Source organism: Artibeus jamaicensis, unplaced genomic scaffold (assembly GCF_021234435.1).
Source record: "Artibeus jamaicensis isolate MK-2021 breed Jamaican fruit bat unplaced genomic scaffold, CSHL_Jam_final contig_332, whole genome shotgun sequence".
Taxonomy (NCBI): domain Eukaryota; kingdom Metazoa; phylum Chordata; class Mammalia; order Chiroptera; family Phyllostomidae; genus Artibeus; species Artibeus jamaicensis.
Genome location: NW_026521788.1, coordinates 16,949,812 through 16,963,769, shown reverse-complemented (window position 1 = coordinate 16,963,769; position 13,958 = coordinate 16,949,812). Strand labels below are relative to the sequence as shown.

At 39.7% G+C, this 13,958-nt stretch overlaps 1 non-coding gene across 1 annotated transcript; it reads left to right on the top strand.

The window, feature by feature from the left end:
- Positions 1-1,635: 1,635 nt before the first annotated feature.
- LOC119059141 (small nucleolar RNA SNORA33) lies at positions 1,636-1,771 on the top strand. The gene has a single exon (XR_008391365.1). It is a non-coding gene; the product is annotated as a small nucleolar RNA SNORA33 (small nucleolar RNA).
- Positions 1,772-13,958: the final 12,187 nt, after the last annotated feature.

Below are 13,958 nucleotides of genomic sequence, written 5' to 3'. Positions count from 1 at the left end.
ATTCTACTGCTAGGATTACATCCTAACAACCCTGAAACACCAATCCAAAATACACCCCAATATTCATAGCAGCACAACTGACAATAGCCAAGTGCTGGAAGCAACCTAGGTGCCCATCAGTAAATGAATGGATCCAAAGACTATGGTATATTTACACAATGGAATTCTATGCAGCAGAAAGAAAGAAAGAAGGTGCCCCTACCCTTTGCAACAGCATGAATGGAACTGGAGAGCATTATACTGAGTGAAATAAGCCAGGCAGTGAAAGACAAATACCATATGATCTCACCTTTAACAGGAACCTAAACAACAAAACAAATAAGCAAGCAAAATATAACCAAATACACTGAAATAGAGAACAGGCTGACAGTGACCAGAGGGGAGAGGGGAAAGAATTTCAGGGGGAAAAGGGGAAGGGTTTACAGGAACAAATATAGAGGACACATGGACAAAAACTAAGGGGGGTGGAAATGGGAGGGAGGTGGGGAGCACTGTGGGGGGGGTTGGGCTGGGCTGCAAATAAAAGGAAGAAAACTGTACTTGAACAACAATTAAAATATATTTAATAAATAAATAAATAAATAAAAACCCTGAAAACTCTTACATTTATTAAATTATTAAGTTACATTAGTTAGAAAACATTAGAAAATAGTCCGTAATAAAGAATAATGTAATATTTCTATAATTTCTAGCCAGGTACAATATACACAAATCCTGCTTTCTAGCTCTAGTAGAAAATAAAGTTCTTCAGAGAAAATAGTTGAAAATATAGTGAGCTCTTCATCCACAAAAAAGAATATATTATTTATATTCAATCAGAATGATGTTTGATCAAGTCCTCAATGTAAATATAACTGCAGAGAAAATATTCAATCTAAGAGAAACAAATGGTTTTCAAGCCCATTTGAAAACTCATATCTTTACAAAAAAATTTTGTAATTTCTTAGTGTAGATCAGTGTAGAATCCAAACCAACTCCAGTATCATAGGAAGACTACATTGTGATCAAGTTAAATTTATTCAGGAAATGCAATATAACTCACCGTATTCACAGGATAAAGGAGAAAAAAATCAATAATCATCTTAATAGAATTGTAGAAAACATCATTTGACAAAATTCAACATTATTTATGGTAAAAAGAAGAAAAAACTTCAGCGAACTAGAAATACAATTTCCTTAATCTGATATAAAGTAGCTACAAAACTAGGAAACAAACAAAAAGCCTACTGTAAACATTCACACTTAATGGTGAAATAAGGAAGCTTTTCCCTGTAAGACTGGTAATGCGAAAAGGAAATTCACTATCACTGCTTATATTTAACACTGTCAAGGAGATTCTAGCAGTGATATAAAGAAAAAAAAAAGAAAAAAGGAGATGAAGAAAAAAGGAAGAAAGGGAGGGTGGAGGAAAACAGGAGGAGAAATGAAAAAAACAACTGCCATCACTATTTGCAGATGCTTTGTGCAGCTAAAAATATCCAAAGGAATCTGCAGCTATTGTTGTAATTCATAAGTGAACTTAGCAAGTTTCCTAGATAAAACAGAAATGTAAAAAATAATGGTAATAATTCTATGTACAAGCAAATAAATAAAAAGTAATATTTTAAATGATATCTGCATTTAAAAAGAAAACTGAAACCAACCAATGAGTCTGCTTACGTGAATGTGTTTCTGCAGAAATTTAGAGAAAGCTGGCAATAGTAGAGCCATGTTTTGAGACATTGAAATTCAGGCATTGAAATTATTAAGGTCCCTGAAAATGGCTATAAGAAAAAAAGAAAAAATTAAACACCTAGGAATAAATCTAATAAAAAATATACATAACCTCTGCATAGAAAACTATAAAACTTAGACTGAATGGGTTAATGACTTAACTAGTTGTCTCCAAACCCCAGCAGTTTGTTTTTAAATCACAGAAATTATAACCGATTCAAAATTTTATATGGAAATGCTAAGGCTAAGAACAGTCAAGACGGTCTTAAAGAAGATCAAAATTAGAGGAGTTATACTACTGGATGTCAAGACTTACACAAAGCTATGGTAACTGAGACAAAAGAGACACACAGACACTGCGACAGAGGAGTCCAGAAAGAGTCCCGCGGTTTTATGGACAATTAATTTCTATCAAGGCTGGCACTGCATATCAGTGGGCAAAATTGATTTTCAATAATGGTGATGGGCAAATTGGATATTCTTTTCTTTCTTTTTTTGAGAATTTTTATGAGAGCGTATTTGAGCCAAAGAGTAAGATCTCAAATGCTTCACAGAATAACAGTTTCGCAGCTTCTTTTATGCATTTGAAATTCAGGACGGAACACAAGGTTGGAAGAAGAAAGGCAGGAATTGGATTACAGGACAGTTAACGAGATTATATTCTCTCTTGAGGGTTATAAATATCCCCTTCGAGGGATATTACTTCTGGTATTTCAAAGGTGTGTGAACCCAGGTGCACAAGGACAACAAACAGAGCAGCTTAAAACCTTCACTAAAGAAGTTATAGGCCTAGGGCATGACTAGCCACCATGACCTGCCCAGTTAGAAATTTATGATCAGATCACTCTGTGAGGTTACTTTCCATAGAGCACACTTTTTCATCCACAGTTCCCCCTTTTGGTCATAGATCAATTCAAAGGATGCATGGATGACCAACCTTTTGGTTGGATACACTAGGAAGGCTCATAGGCTAGGAAGGCAGACTGGATACTCTTATGAGGGGTGGAGGGGCAACCTGACCCCTTTCTCACATCACAGACAAGAATGAGTTCCAGGTAGATTTTAGATCTAAGTATAAATGTTAAAATGACAGCAATAGATGATATGTAAGATACTAGTTTCATAAACTTGGAGTAGGGAAAGATTTCTGAAATAGTATACAAAAAGCATTTAACGGATAATTGGGCCATATTAAAATTAGAATTTATTTTCAGTAAGAATATACCATCAACACATTTAAATGAAAAGCATATAGTAGAAAAATAGTTTAATATATAACAACAAAAAACTCATATTTAACATACATAAATAACATCTGCAAGTCAAAAAGGCAGACAATCCAGTAGAAAATTAAGAAAAATACATAAAGAGATTCTTTTTAAATGAGGATATTTGAAATGTCAACAAACATTAGTAAAAGTGTTCAACTTCACTTAGTCATCAGGAAAAAAGCAAATTTAAAAACTGGTGTGACATCATGATACCCCCCAATACGGCCAAAGTAAAAACACATTGTAATGCAAAGGGCCGTGAAGAATGTGAAGCAACTGGAATGCTTACATGCTGCTGGTGTGATTATATAAAACTCAAAAGCAGGCAAAACCCACCTACAATGTTACAAATCAGATATGATTGACTCTGGAGAGAGAATGGTGGGGTAAATACTGGGAAAGAACCCAGGTGGGCAGGGTGGGGACCTTGGAGGTGCAGTTCTAATCCTGGAATCATATGGAATTACTTGATCTACAAGATAATCACTTTGTGATCGCCCATCAAGCTTGCACTTAAGACTTGTGCATTCATCTCCCTATATACATATACTTGAATTATTAAAAGTTTATTTAAAGTGAGTCAAGTATTAAGAATTAGAGGACTGTTGTCAACAAAATTATTCAGACTATGGTAATTACCAGAGGGAGAGGAGGTCGAGGGGAGGTAGAACAGGATTTATAGGGGATATGGTGATGGAAGGAGACTTGGCTTGGGGTGGTGAACACATAACACAATATATAGATGAGGTATTATAGAATTGTACCCCTGAAATGTATATAATATTACCAACCAATATCACCTCAATAAATTCAATAAAAATTTCTAAAAATTAGTTATGTAGGCTAATAACATGAATATCCCGAAAATCTTACAATCCTAAAATACCTTTTGAATATTAGCACAATACTCCTTGGTTTATCAATTCCTTTATAAACTTATTCTAATATCCCATGACCAAGGATTCCAGGTGCTGTTTTGCCTGTAACAAAGCTAAGAAATCTGGCAACTATAGACTTATGAAGTTTCTAGTGCTGTTCCTCAAATGCTTCTCCAGACCTTAAGCAGTTGAGACAACAGGTAGAGGAGAGAAAACACAAGCACCATTAGATCTCAGCATGGGAAGAAATCCTAGAAGTCATTAGGCTAACCTCGTTCTCCACACAGGAGACATCCCGCAGCACTGTGGCAGGCAGTCGCTTAGCCTCTGCCTAAACATCTCCAAGGTCAGGAAGCAAGGGCAGCCTATTCCCTGGATGAAGAACTCTCCAAGTCTGCAAATGAGTCCATGAAAAGCTCCCAGTCATACCCTTTGGATATGAAAGAACAAACACTCTCCAAATAATCGATTTTAAATACGTGAAACAGATATCACATTTCCCCAGGTAGTTTCTCTTTTTCACACTACACATCCTCAGCTCTTTCAACTCTTCTCATACTAAATTAGAGACTGTCACATGGAGAGAATAACGTTTTGTTTTTTTAGTTCCTTACATGTCTTTGGAAGCAATCGGATTCAGTTTGCCAGAGATTCAGGTAAGGATAAAATCTACCTATGAGAGTTGACCATGGCCAAGAGCAATTTTGTGTATAAGCAGAGCATGATTCTACATAATTTGAGGGACAGAGAAATTTTCTGTGACTAAAATATTTCCTCCATTCACCTACCTTGAAACCTGAAATTTTTATATGAATTGCAACTTTGTGTTAAGGCATCAAAGATTATTATGAAAAAAATGTTATGGTATAATTAAATGCAAACATCAGAGAAGAAGTAGTTCTTGAGACTAGCTGAAGGCTGAGGAAATAGATCATGGGGTGGGTGCACTAGAGAATCATGAAAAGGTCAGAAAGTGCCTGGAAAATGAGCCAAACTAACAACAACGAACATAGGGTACCAGAGTGTGGACCACCTAAGAACTTGAACTAATGAAGATATAAATACATAAAAAGAAAATGAAAGTGAAAGTGGGGAAAGAAATGAAGAGTTTGCTGAGCAGCTTTTCTCACAAGCGTAGACGAGCGATCTTCCATCAGGACCTCTGGGAACCGGTGGGCAGCCCAGAAGCAGGAGCAGAGACCTCTCTTGTGTGCATGCGCACTCTCTCTCGATCCTTATCCCCCATCCTTTCCTTCTCGTCACTATGCAGTTGGCCCACCAGGAACCATCTGGCCAGTGAGATGTGCAATTCCCCAGCTTCCCTGCCAGTGACAGGTAAATGGGTAGATCACACCAGCCCTAATCTCTGTCTAGAGGCCCTAGAGGGCAGGGACATAGGAAGCCCCATTTGAGCATCTGATCTCAGTCATATCCTTCCGCACCGTTCAGTCAAATGCATCAGGACTGTATGGGGGAGGGAACAATTATCAGGCAATTAATAAAGCTGCATTTCAAACCCATATGGCCCATATGTTCCTAACTGTGTTAACTCCAATACATAGCAAAGGTGGGTGACTGGTACCTTTAACTTACAATTGTAGCATACTGACAAGCAAGAAGAGTTCTCTTACAAGTTCTTCCCTCCATAAACATTTAAGTAAAACTTTTATGGGGACACTGCTTAGAAACCAAAGAAGAGACTTCATAAGGTGGACATTTCAGCCTCTATGCAATTGGTTTCATAGAAAATATATGTAAATAGAGAATGCCTAAAATGTTTGTGAGGAAGTAAAGGATACACAGATTCATTCACACTATAAGGAAATAGCAGGGTCAGGAGGAAAACACAGTATCTGCTCTTGGGCTCAAGTTTTTCTACAGTGTGCTTCTGCCTTGCAGACCACTGGGATGAGCCCCCTCAGCCACACCACGAGTGGGGTGGTGTGCACCTCAGGGTCTCTGAATGGAGTCGTGTGAGAAACCATTCATCCTAATCTGTTTACATGTAAATGCAGAGAAACAATAAATCTATTCTGTTCACCCCACAAATCCTTTGGTTTGTCACCTTCTGGGACCGTATGCAATGAATTAAATTAAGAGCAATTTTTGTTTAATGGTTGATTTAGAATTTATTTTAATCAACCAAGGCTTTCTTCAGCCAGCTCCACTCTTAAAAAGACAATTACACTTCAAGATGGGCAATATTAACCATATCCTTTAGGTAATAGATTTTGAACTTTGTAACACTTCTAGCTGCTTCTTCCTATTTAAAAACATTCAGCTCAAAGACTATGAAGTTAAGTAGAAATGGCAATTACCCATCTTCTATTCACTGAAAGCTTTTGAAACCTGAAAAGTAATGAGAATTACTTTTCCTCTTCTTTTTAAAGAGAAGAAAAAAAGAAAATTGGACCACAAAAGTCTAGAATTTTCTAGAAAAGACATTCAAAATCATTTTGTCACAACCCAGAGGACAATGGCCAGAATACATTATAACAAGTGCTTATCATGCATTTCGTCTGTATTTTTTTTAATCCTTGCAACAACCTGAATTGAAGCTCAGAGAGGTTACATTACTCTTCTGAAGACAAACAGATGGTAAGTGGAAGAGGTTGAGGTCTGAACCCCAGACTGTCTTGTTCCATAGCCTGCATTCCTAACTCCCATGCATCTCACCCCTGTCCTTCCTATCTTAAAAGTCTTCTCCAGTTGCTCTCTGTCACATCACCCTGTCCCTTCATGAAACTTTTGATCAGTTATAATTATCTTGCTTAGTATCTTGTTTGTGTTCCATATTCTTCTGCCGCAATAAATAAAAGTTCCCTGAAGAAAAGGATGTTACCAAGTTCACCGTTACTCCCAGGTCCTAGCACATAATAGTCACTCAGTCAAATGTTTGTGGATTTAATACATGTTCTTGCTCCAAAAATTAGACAAGTTAAGAAAGAGAACTAGAAACCAGGTACTCACTGGCTCCAAGATCAGTGCTTACCCCAGCTGAGACTGGGGAGCCTTTTCCATGCACTTTTTAAAGCCAGGGGTATCAGGATCCCAACATTCCTTATGACCCTCTCACTCCAGCTCAGCTCTGTGTACACAAAACTGCTCCAGGACAAGTACATAAGGAAGCACAAACTCCGGTTCCTGATCTGAAGGGATTCACAGTCAAGTTAGCAAAACAGAAAATAGACCTTTACAAAATAACTCCCACTGCAGAGCTTTCTATTCTAAGCATCCAGGGAGCAGCTGTTTCATGACAAAGTTTATTTTTCTGCAGAAATTTCCGTTCCATGGAAACCTACTGCATCGCTAAGGTGAGGAGAGAGGAAGATTCCAATTATTGCCAGCTCTGACATCTTCAGCACCTGCTGTTAATCACACACCTGCACTCAGGCGTGATTCAGTGGCTCCTGTGATTGGCCATTTCAACTGCTGTCTCTGTAGATCACTGTCCCAGCTGAATATCCAGGAACCACATTCATCAAAAGCATAATTTGGGCAGAACGTGACTGTTTTTCCAAAGCCAGAAGGCTGGCATCAGCAAGAAAAATTGGCAGCACTATCTGCGAAGGAAAGTTGGTTGTCTCTGAGGACAATGGGTAATGGTTTTTATGGTTACCATTAGAAGAATATCCTCAGATGCTCAGGTATGGTTTCAAAACTGCTGGGATATTTAATTTTGACTGTCTGTAAATACAAACAAAATACTACTCATGAATCGAGCAACTATCACTATATAGCACACAGAGGATATCAGAGTTCCCAATACTTGAGAATTAGGCCAGGGAGTTCAGTGATGTCAACCACCCCCCGCCACTAACCCAATGAACGGTCCAAGCCCTGCTAATCAGAGTCCTTCTCCAGTCTTTTTCTCCTGAAGCAAGAAGGAAAGAACCTCTTTTTGTGCTTTGATTGTGAGATGTAAGGATCTGACCCACAGCTTCCTACAGCCACGTGGAAGAGTCTGAGCAAAGGAAGTCAACATACAGAGAGAACCCAGAACAGGAGACAGATACAGACAGTCAATTCCCCAGTGCCAGTCACAGAAGTTTCCAATCTGCTTCTCCCTGTAACTCCTATGTAAGCTGCCCAGGATCCTTCCAATAATTCCACCCTCACCCTTTTTTCTTAAGCTAGTTACACTTGAGTTTCTGCCACTGTCAATACCAAGATTACTAATATAGAAACTACTATCAGCAAGTGGAGTATAGGAATGACAGTCTGGGCTTAGTGGATACGAGGGAGAGACAGCGAGAATCACACCACTCCCAGTCCTTCTCGTGAAAGCAAAGTAAATATTAACTGTTACCTCTCCTATCTAGGCAGCCAGACCATAACATTTTGGTGGCATGGCAGAAGAATATTAATAAGAGTGCACTGGGTACTTCTTATGGCCTTCAGTAAGGTCCTTCAAAGGAACATAAGCCTCAGTCCACACTGGCATCTCTTAAAATGGATAGGAAATAAAAAGATAGATATATAGTGTTGTTAAAACAAAGGCTCCTTCTGTCTGTAGCTAGTGATGCAGAGCTGCTAAGGGTCAGAAATCCATGCAAAACTCTTAAAGATGAATTTGCTGTTCTATGGTGAAGTTATTTTATAGACAAGGAGAGGTTATACCCAGGAGTAACCTAGAAATGAAGAAATCCTGACCACACAGACTTCTCCCAAACAACTCTTGCTGTGCACTTCCCCCTGGAAAAAGAGTGGTAATTTTTTCTCATCATAATGTGCAAATAATTGGAATGCAACCAGGGGCTAGAGGTCAGTCGGTTCTGTTTTACCAACTCAGCCTACCATTTCGGCTGCCCTGAGGCATCATTTGAGAGAAGTTATTAAACAGAGGCCATAGGAAGATGGGCAAAGTCCTACAGGTATTTATCTAGAAGACATGAATTTCCAAGACAGGGTCCAGAGTCAAATATTATGACTCAACAAGATTGCTGGTTGGTTAGAAGTTAACAGAGCCCATCAAAATAAACTGATTATTGACAGCCAATTAGCTTTTTCAAAGAAGCACTTTGCTAGATAAACTCCTAAATTAGAAGCCTGTAATTGCTCCATCTCTAAGGCAATTCCCAGATTCCTATAACCATAATGACAGCAGCTTGGCTTCTGAAGGAATACAACATCCCATGAGCTGTCTCCCTATCTACTGTGGCCATGGAGGGGAATGATCCAGATGAAGCTTCCTGGGGACAGAACCTAATGGTAGCCAAGAGAGTGAGTCAAAAATGGACGTGCCTTCCTGGTCCTGTTGGGTGAAGTATGGCCTGTTCTCTGGAGTTTTTTCATTTATGTTGCTTATCATTTTTCCTCTTTTCCAAACAGGAATTGTTATTGTAGCTACTCTCTTTTTCCCATATGATTGGATGGGTTGGAAATGATTAAACTAGTCCAAAAGCCCACAGGTTTGGGAATCTTGAGGTGCCATATCTGACCTGAAAGAAAAACATTTCTCCCCAAGCCCCTGAACTTGTTAGTGGACACAGTAGTTGGTGATACTTCGGGATACCTCCCTTGGAGGAAGAAGGAACATGTTTGTGATTACATGTAGATTCACTGCACTGTGTAGGCATTAGATGGAGTTTTAATATAGGAACAAGAGTCTGTGCAGACAGGTGTGCACTAGGCAGCCATAGGGAGGAATGCAGTGTCTGAGGGGTCAATCGCAGAACCTTACCCCGGCCACAGAACTTGATACCAGATGGGACCCGAGCCAAATTCATCCAAGTTATTGTCTAGGTTCTCTGTGCTGGAGCTTGCAGGGTAAAATTTTGTTTCTTCCTCAGTTATAATCAAGAAGAGCATAATCTCAGAGCTACTGGGAGACTTGAGTCCCAGCACCCACTAAGGCACCTTGGTGCAAATAAAAAAATGTACCTCTTCCTCGAAACACGGTCCTGATTTTTGTTAGAAAAGACACGGAGTGCCCTCTGCTGGAAATTTGTCATAATAAATGCACAAATCTTTGATAGCTGCAGTATGATCTGTGACCCATGGGGCAACATCACCTCACACCGCACACATGTCCTGTACTAACAGGTAAATTGGGCCTGATGGTGCCAACACCCCCGAAAAAAAACAACTAAGATATGAGAACAACTAAGAAATTCCTGCAGGCCTCAGCCTTCTGGTTCCACTTCTGGAAGGCTCTAGAGTTGACCTGCTCCAGTAATTCTTTCTTCTATTCTTTAAACAATTCCAAACTCTGCAACATATTCCTTTTCTCTAAAGCCAATCTCTAGTTCAAACTGGGCTTTTGTTCCTTGTGACCAAAAGAGTCCTGAAAAATATACTATCAAGATTCCTTTGTTATCTAGCCAGATGACCTCAGCTAAATCCTTTGACCTCTATGAGCCCAAGAGTCCTCAGCTATAAATGAGGCAAAGACTGGAAAAGGAGCATATGAGATAAACACGTGAAAGAGCTTTGACAGCACAGGCATATCTGGGATAGAGTGCAGCTCTGGTTCTAGACCACTGCAATAAAGCAAGTATCACAACGAAGTAAGTCACAATTCTTTTGCTGGCGGAGGGCCTTGCCTTCAATTTGTAAAAAAAAAAAACAACAACAAACAAACAACAAAAAACAACATCTGTGAAGCACAGTAAAGTGACATGCAATAAAACAAGCTACACCTGTAACTGGTGGTCCTTGGCCTCTCAACAAATTGATGAAAAAATACCAATTACTCTCAGAAACAAGAGTAAATACAATTAGCAGCTATTACTAACTTAGGGCAAACACCTTTACCTATGCTAACCAAACAGTTTTAGTGGAAATAAAAATCATCATTTAAATTAGCAATCAGGTTGAAAATAGCAGACTCAATACAGGGCATAATATACCAATTTGTTGATCATTAGACATAAGCAGGGGCCAGTATATCACCATACTTTGAAACACTAAGCTGCACTCTTTCATCAAAATGACCCAATACATTTCATTGTAATCTTTTTCTTATTTTTCCTCACCTTAACTTAGTCATCTGAGCTTGGCAGTTCAATTAATTAGCCAGCAATTCTTTACTAAGGCTCACTATTTGCGAAGCCCTGTGCTAGACGATTCAGGGCCCATAAAAGTGAGTGAAGACAATGCCAGTGCCTTTAGGAAATTTGCAGTCTAGGCAGGGGAAAACACAGTCTCATATGCAAGCTAAATCTGGTTAGTTCTTTCAGTAGTTCATTTATTCATTAATCCAGTTAACAAATATTTGTTTGAAACTTGTTAGGTGGTGGGAAAAAAATAAGTCAATCACAGACACTTCTTGATAGAAGTTACAATCTGCTCAGGATGAGAGACATTAAATACATTTAATTTTAACCTGCCATAGGACTATAAAGGAAAAAACTGTGTGATGTCCTCAGTACAAAAAACATTTTTACCTGAGAAAGTCACATCTAAGTGGAAGATCTGGAGGATCAGTCACAGTTGGGCAGGTGAGAAGAAAGGAACAGCACTTTTTAGGTCAATGGAAAAGCACAGAGGAAGAAACCACAGTGGGGGGGAGCCGACGGCGTTAGAACTGACCGAAAGGAGACCCTGTGGCTAAAGAACAGTGACGGGGAGGAGAGCAGACCAAGATGCGCTGAAGGGTGGGACGGGGCCAGGTTGTTTCGTAGGCAATGTTCAGGATTTTATCCTCATGGCAGTTACTCAAGGATTTTAAGAAGAGAAGGGTCACAATCACACTTATATTTTTAAAAACTCAGTCTGGCTGCCTATGTCAGGAGCAGATCTGGGGAGGCAGTCGGAAGACGTGTACTGAAGTGTATCTGGCTGCAGATGACTCAGTCACCTCAGGAGCCATGACCTCAGTGTTATTTAGCATCAGCGGCTTTCCACTCTCAACCCCTTCGGTTAGAGGAGGAAGCTCTCCAGGCATCCTGAAATGAAACTCAGAATATACTCTTCCATAGAAACAATGCTGCAAAAGGCAGGTGGGCTCCATAGTTTAATTGATACTTTAGTTTAACTTTTAGGGTGGCTTTGCTTTTCATTCTTGACCAGATTTATACTTAAGAAGGACCTAGAGTACTTCAAAAGACTCCCAGGAAAAGGCTATGAAGATCATGAAAGGGTTTAAATACAGGTCCTGTGGTATAGGCAAGAGAAACTAAAACTTCCTTCAAGTATACTAAAGGCTTTTATACAAAAAGACCAGATACTTAAAATTATAGTTTTCGTGTTATTCGTCATGTCAAATTCTTGCTCATGCATGGGAAATCATTAAAGTTCCAGGGGTTGGAAGAGACAGGAAGGAGTGGGATCCAGGGTGCAGAGGGAGCATCACAGCGAGACCTGCTATCCCAAACAGCACCTTAGTCCAAACCAGAAAAAGAGTCCTCTTCCTCTGGATGGCTGCTGCACACTCGAACACACAGTTCGGTGAAGAGGGCAGGTTAATTTTAGCCCTTAAGGCCCCTTGACTGGGCCCACTTAGGGAGTAAACAATCTGTACAAAATGCAGTGTCCCTGGCCTTGGGGACAAAGCAGGATGGTGTGTGTCTCAGATAAATAAGAGGAAGATGAGCAGTCTGCAGGAGTGGGGTCCAGACCCACCACATGGTTTGGAACCCTGGTATACCAGCTGCGTAACCATGGGTAAGTTCTCTGATCCCTCTGTTCCTTGGTTTGTCCATGTATAAAATGAGGAAAATAATAGTACCTACATCCATAGATCATTATAAGCATTGAGTTAATATTTGGTGCACATTAATCACCATTTATATGAGTGATCATTAAATAAAATTTAGAAATATGGAAGTATAGAGAAAGGGATGTTTTCTCTGTATGGGGCAAGGCCATTTGCTGTAAGGCAAAATATTTAAGAAGTAATATCTATAGATAACTAAAAATGATTATCGAGCTATCTTGGAAAAAATGATGACTTTGGTACAGAAGCTCATGTCACTTATGGCCATTCCTTGTCTGAAAGACCTTGGAGGCATCCCCCACTTTCCTTTAAGCTATTGTGTGATCTGGAGTATCTTCAGCTGCAGCTGCTATGAAGAAAGCTGAATTCACTAGGCAGCCAAAATTTAGAGCAACATCTCTGCTCCCCCTCTCCTGAAGTCTTGTGAATTCATGCTAAACACGGAAGAATAATTCTTGCCTCCCCAGATGGTGAACAGATTTGTGCTCCTTTTAAAAATGCTCATCTCACTCAAATCTGTTTCTCAGCAGGAAGTGCCTACCTGCTGCTGGAATGCTCAGAGGATTAAGGATGGTTGTGTGCATACACTAATGGATACATTTACTCAACAGTTACGGGAGAAATGAATATTTCAGCACAAAACAACACTTCCACCTTCCCATTACCAATTCAATTATCCCCACACCAAGCCACGTTCCCCACTAGGAAATATGAGAACATAATCCTCACTGATCTAGCTCAACAATTAAGGAAGACCAAGGCAACAGGCAAACGCATACCCATTGCCTATTTAAGCTACCTTCATCTGCCCTTTAGTACCAAGAGAGCTAAAAATAAAATTAAATTTAATTAAAAAAAAAAGATCCCAGGCTGCCAGTACAATCCCCAGTGACCTAAACCCAGGACATTTGTAACATTCAAACCAAGGAACACCTGGTCCAGTGACAACTAATTACTGATCTAGACTCAAGTCAATACCACGGCTGTGGCACTTCAGTTCCCACACTTGCATGGTCTTCTCTCTGAGAGCGGCTCCTTTTTGCCATCTTTGTTTTGATGACAGAATTAGGGCTCAATTCCAGGAACAGGACTAAGTTAATGAGTAAGTTTAATATTAACCATTTGAAGACTCTAACAGTCAAGGTTCACACAGAAAGCACAAAGCACTCTAGGTATTTCTAGCAGGAAGGGATTTAATGCAGGGAATTCAAAGTTTACGGAATTGGTGAAAGGGCTAAAGCAGCAGATTCTAAGGTGGGCCACCAAGAATGACTCCCAGAACAGCACAAAACCGGTCCATCTCTGAGGCTGCCACTGGAGAAATAAATCCATAATCATATCCATGTACTGAGGGTCAACCAAGGGGCAGAATCGAGAAGATACTGCAGCCAATAGCTGCTCTCGCTACTCAGGAAACTGGAGATTAGACCCTGGAAT